Source organism: Opisthorchis viverrini, assembly GCF_000715545.1.
Source record: "Opisthorchis viverrini unplaced genomic scaffold opera_v5_12, whole genome shotgun sequence".
NCBI classification, from domain to species: domain Eukaryota; kingdom Metazoa; phylum Platyhelminthes; class Trematoda; order Opisthorchiida; family Opisthorchiidae; genus Opisthorchis; species Opisthorchis viverrini.
The window spans coordinates 681,472-687,924 of record NW_008751668.1 but is presented as its reverse complement, the minus strand read 5'-3'; positions in this window follow the sequence as shown (position 1 = coordinate 687,924).

Genomic DNA, 6,453 nt, shown 5'->3' with positions numbered 1-6,453 from the left:
CGTTTCCGTGTCCTTGGATCCGGTTTCCTTCACAATTGTTCCAAAAGTTGACATCTTTATCTCGAACAAGACGACGTAAGATGTCAGGTACTGTAACGTAGAACGGTACCTTCGAGTGAGGCGTAATACCAGAACCTCCGGGTAGGCAAAACAAAGTCGGAGCTGGGTTTCTATACGGTACTATTAGGGTAAGAGTAATTCACAAATTATACAAACCTCGACAGTAAATACGCGTCCAAAACAAACAGTCCGCTTGGACTACAAAAGTACAAAGCAAGCGAGCAAACAGGCTCCCACGTGCGACAGTCACGTGCAAAGTCAGATACAAATGGCTGGATGACCTCAAGGCCAAATGGGTGAAGTGATAAGGACAAACAAGCGTCAGTTCATATATACACATTAAACGCAAAAGTGGGGTGGGGGTTACAAATGGGAACAGAATAAACGTGAGGAATTTCACTGTCAACATAACGGATGATACACCGCCCGCCAAATTCTTCACGCTGATTCAGGGGGCGCCCCTATTCTTGTCTTCTTCGGCCTCTAGCTCAATTTTAGCTAACTCAGTTTTGCTGTGCTTCTAAGAGAGCCCGCTGGAGCTCGAACTCCCGCTTAACCCGATATTCCTGGAGCTGACACAAAGTGACTAACAAGAACCAGGGCGCGAAGCAAACTGCATGGCAATTGTGTCCTCCGCAGCTTCACTCGTTTCCGTGTCATTGGATCCGGTTTCCTTCACAATTGTTCCAAAAGTTGACATCTTTATCTCGAACAAGACGACGTAAGATGTCAGGTACTGTAACGTAGAACGGTACCTTCGAGTGAGGCGTAATACCAGAACCTCCGGGTAGGCAAAACAAAGTCGGAGCTGGGTTTCTATACGGTACTATTAGGGTAAGAGTAATTCACAAATTATACAAACCTCGACAGTAAATACGCGTCCAAAACAAACAGTCCGCTTGGACTACAAAAGTGCAAAGCAAGGAGCAAGCAGGCTCCCACGTGCGACAGTCACACATGCAAAGTCAGATACAAATGGCCGGATGGCCTCAAGGCCAACAGGGTGAAGTGGTAAGGACAAACAAAAGTTAGTTCATATATACACACTAAACAAAAAAGTGGGGCGGGGGTTACAAATGGGAACAGAATAAACGTGGGGAATTTCACTGTCAACATAACGGATGATACAAACAGCTTGGCCGGACAAAATGATCTCACGTGATAAATCTGATGATTAAAAACCAAACAGTCTTCTGTGGCTGATCTTCCAGGGCGGAATTTGCATTAGATATTCTTTAGATATATTTTTTCCTCAACGAACACCGAATAAGGCCTAAATATTTTAAAGTGCGACCTCGTATCTTATATGACGTAAACTGGCAACAAAATGCGAATCAGTGATAGTCCGTGAGCTTGACATTTAGCTCATTTAAACAAAATTTTACGGACATGCCACTGGAAGGGGTAAATGGATTAGGCTGAATTCCCTTTAAGATCAAGAATTTCAAAACCCCGTAGTTTTGGCTTTGTGTGTGCTTCTAGCCAGTGGCCGGCCTCGCTACAATGTGAAAGACGCGCTTAAAGTTCCGTCACGCCCCTCGTTTTTCGTTGCGCATGCGATTCATGCGCAAGCCAGCATTCTGATTGGATTGGTGTGCGAATGCCAGGAAGCGCGCATTCAAATCACATTAGCGCATGTATGCATGGGCGCTGAGTATTCGCAAAATGGAATTGATTTTTTGAAAGCTACAAAGCGCCCCTGATGGACTAAAAGAAACAGGAAATTGAGTTTAGAGTACAAGTCAACACTTTTGAGCCCCATCTAGGCATCCAGGGGACTCAGCGATGCTGGGAACTTATTCCACCAGACTTTTGCACCAGAGGTATGATTGTCTCAGTGGATAAAAAAATTTAGTGAGCCGTAAAAATATGAATATATATTAGGATGCTTTTTTGTGTGAGCACAGACGCAACAAAATGCAACAAAATGCCATGAAACTCCTCCGCTCATCAACTTTGGACTCACCAGTAATAGTGTTGAAGTGCCTTTCCGCAAACTATCTCAGTCTTTTAAACAAACTGTGCGATATTTGACGGTCGGTTATCTCTGAACAACCGCTGAATATTACGTTCACAGAAACCCGGCTCACACCAGGCGTCTTTGTCGCCGAGATCTCGTCGCTGATACCGCTACTGCTCTTTCCCAGCCGACTAGAAACGCTGAACGGCAGGTAGGGTTACTCTTCCAAGAGTCATTCAGTGGAGCGCATGGACTCAGCATGTTATCTCAGCCACCAGATATCGCGCAGGCCCATAAACATCACTGCTTAATCTGGTTATCACCAACGGAAGACACTTTCTTGATCAAATGTTATTCATGACTTCACTTGAACATGGTGGCCGCTGTTTGCTGACTTCTGATTCTGCTACTGGAACAGGAACCTAGAACCCTCAAGCTTGGATTCGAAACCCACACTGACCTCTCAAGAATGCGTGCCTTACCTGACCAGCTTAAACTGGGGCCAGCTTCAGTGGATGAGGCACACAGTGCCGAGCCACAATTGTCGTTACCGACCATCAAGGACAAGTTTACATAGTTCAGGACGGCCGATTGTCGGAACAGTAAACTGTGCCCTGCCCCCACCCCGCCGAACAGTTACCGGATAGACCAGCTGCTGAGGCCGAATCACTTGAGACAAGTGGAACATCGATAGCGGGCTAGCTTCAGTGGAGGAGGTTCCCCGCCCGGAAAATTCACCAATCTCATGCTGTTTTCGCTCCAAAGAAACCAGCACGTAGTCCACCAGGCCAACAGCCAACCAAAAGAATTTACATCTTCTGCAAAAGATGTCCTAACTTTGTACAGAAATATAATTACAAAAGACAGAAGATGAGGTGGCACTTCGTAAGATGCGGTAATAAGCACAAGGGCTGGGATACAACCAGGTTGCCAAAGCCTAGACGATGGAAGTCGAGAGGCAGAGGTCGGGTTCAAACCACGGTTCTTTTGGTCGGTGGATTCGCGCTCTAACCGCTTAAGCCACCATGCCTCCGGTGGTTGCTCATGCTGCATCTGGTACCCAGTTCAGGGCATTTTTTGGTGCCTTTTAATGTAAGTCCTCCCGCTGACAAGGTTACTACCCAGCGCTGAGAACTTAAAAAGCGCTGCTACACCCTTCTTTCGCTTATCACTTTCAGGTGAATGGAAGCCGCTGAACGGCAAGAATAAACCCGATTCCAAAAGCTTGGGTGAAGTCCTCAATCTTGGGTATTAATCCGTGAATAAACACAGTCGGTGGTGACGTGGGTGATCGAAAGATTACTAAAACGATGAATGAAACAAGAGACCAGTAGGATGATTGTTTTGCCATCAAGAGGCCAACGTGGCCTAGCCATCCACACGAGCGGGAAGCAAAATATCGATTTCGATGAACTCAAGCCTGTGTTCCAGTACGATGGCGTAGAACTTGTAAACTGATTTTTTCATGCACAGTATCATCCTTTTACCCATCATTATCAGTCACATCGCTGTACAAAAATTTGTTTTAATGAAATACAACCGCTACCGCCACAAACGCTGGACTAATATATTCACACTTGCGGATTAACATTTCGACCACCGGGGATCTGGAATACCAGGAAGATAGAACTATCCTTGGTGTGGGTGTTCGACGGAATACGGAACTACGGAATCTCCTATTTTGTACTGAGTCAAGATGTACTTGGATTTTTCTCCTTGTGACTTTGTATCTGGCTTACATTAGTAATTTGCTCTGTCCACTATAGACTCCATAGGGCCGTTAACCACTACATTATTGGTGAGCCCGAACATTTTTTGCTGTTTTCTATTTTTCTTGCTAGCTCAAAACTCCCATATCTCTCACGCATATGCTTAGTCCAGTAATTTTTTTAAGCCATGTCTAACGAAGACGGACTCAACACTGAGTTGGTTGAAAACGCCGTTCACGTAAAACTGCCAGCTTTTGAAGTCAGTAACCCTAGAGTATGGTTTATCCAACTAGAATGTTACTTCCATTTCCGCCGAATTACCTCACAGCAGACCATGTTTTCTTACGTGGTTTCTCAACTCCCGACTGAGGTTGCCGCGGAGGTTATTGACCTGATTGATCCTATGCCGGCATCAAATCCCTATACCACACTAAAGGCAGCAATTATTAAACGGACAGCCAACTCGGACGAAGCGAATCTGCAAAAGTTGCTTGCAGGGGTCGAACTGGGTGATCGCACACCTTCGCAACTGCTACGGCACATGCAAAGCCTTGCACGCGGGAAGTCTTTTGATGACGCAATTTTAAAGCAGTTGTGGCTGCAGTGTCTCCCCTTAAGCACTCGCCAAATCCTGGCTACCCAGTCAGATGTCCCTCTGTCGTCACTCGCTGAGACGGCAGATAAGATCCACGAATGCTTCGCCGACCGTTTGATAGCCTCAACCTCACAACACCCCATTCAGCGTAACGACAACCCGGTTATGGCTCGCCTTGATCGAGTGCAGGCGCAAATAGATCAACTGGTGGCCACGGTAAACAAGGTAGTCACCACAGCGGCGCGGACTAATACGTCTTGCACGTCCCGACTGGTTTCAAGTAAACCGAACTCTCCGTCTCGGAACCCCAGCCGACATTGCTATCATCACACAGAATTAAAGGAAAAGGCTCTACGTTGCACACCCCCATATGCCTATGTCCCTGATCACGGAAACTCGCTGGTCAGTCAGTAGTGGCCACAGCTGCCACTAGCCAGTCACCTAGTCGCCTCTACTACGTTACGAATAGAACCACCGGAATGCGGTTCCTCGTCGACACCGGTGCAGAACTTAGCGTTATCCCTGTCGGAAACTCGAAACGCTACACTTCTAACCAACTAACGACACTACAGGCGGCTAACGGCACGCGCATAGCTACTTTCGGTCATAAGTCACTGACGCTTGACCCGGGTCTTCGCCGTTCATTCCCCTGGATTTTCACCGTCGCCGACGCACACGTCCCAGTCATCGGTGCGGAGTTCCTGAATAACTTCTCGTTGGCCGTCTATATTAAGCGGCAAAAGCTTCTGGATTCTTTAACGTCGCTTTCCGTTCTATCAGTCCAGGTCGAAGCTTCGTCATACCCCCTCGATATTCACGTCGCCCTTATTTCAAACGTTCCAGTTTTCGACGATTTGATCAAAAAGTTTCCACGCTTGCTTGAGCCCTCATATTCGGTCTCAAGTGCGCCACATCAAGTCGAGCATCACATAACGACCACCGAACCTCCGGTTCACTCTCGTCCACGACGACTACACCCTAAGAAACTGCGAATCGCCAAAGATGAGTTTGACCATATGCTGCAACTCGGAATCATTCGGCCTTCAAACTAATGTTGGGCTTCTCCTCCACATTTGGTCCCCAAGAAATCCACTGGTGGTTGGCGACCGTGCGGTGATTACCGAGCACTCAGTTATCGTACAATACCCGACCGCTACCCAATACCGCATATCCACGATTTTGCACTGCAATTACAGGGCAAGACTGTTTTCTCCAAAATCGACCAAGCGTATCACCATATAACGGTTGCCCCCGGCGACATCCCCAAAACGGCGATTACCACACCTTTTGGTCTATTCGAATTCACACGCATGCCCTTTGGTCTTCGGAACGCCGCTCAAACGTTCCAACGCTTCATAGATCAGGTACTGCGTGGTCTAGACCACATTCTCGCTTACACTGACGACGTGTTGGTGGCAAGCAAGACGATCGAAGAACACAAGCTACAATTGCAAGCCGTCTTCGAACTTTTTTAACAATATGGTATTACTATCAACCCAGATAAGTGCGTTTTTGCAGCAGACCAGCTTGACCATTGCAGTAACTCCGAAGGACTCCTGACGCTGCCAGATAAAACCACTGCCATTTCAATATGGTATACTATCAACCCAGATAAGTGCGTTTTTGCAGCAGACCAGCTTGACCATTGCAGTAACTCCGAAGGACTCCTGACGCTGCCCAGTAAAACCACTGCCATTTCGGATTATCCCTTACCTCAGTCAACATGGAACCCGCGGCGATTTTTGGGTATGGTCAACTATTACGGCAGATTCATTCCACGCTGCTCGGAGATCCTCGCACCGCTAACCGACCTGCTCAAAGCAAACAACAAGCGGTTACAAGTCAATGACTAAGCTATCACTGCTTTCAACGCCATTGAAACAGCTCTTTCGGAAGTCACCACCCAGGGCCATTTGAACCCCAGTCCTGATTGCCGACTCATACTAAATACCGACGCATCACAGACCGCTGTTGGTGCGGTCCTTCAGCAGGTAGTCGATGACAGCAAACTGCAACCTGCACAAACCCGTTACAGCAGCTTTGGTAGAGAGCTACTAGCGATCTATTTAGCGGTCATGCGTTTTCGATACATACACGAAAGAAGAAATTTCACTACCTACACGGACCAT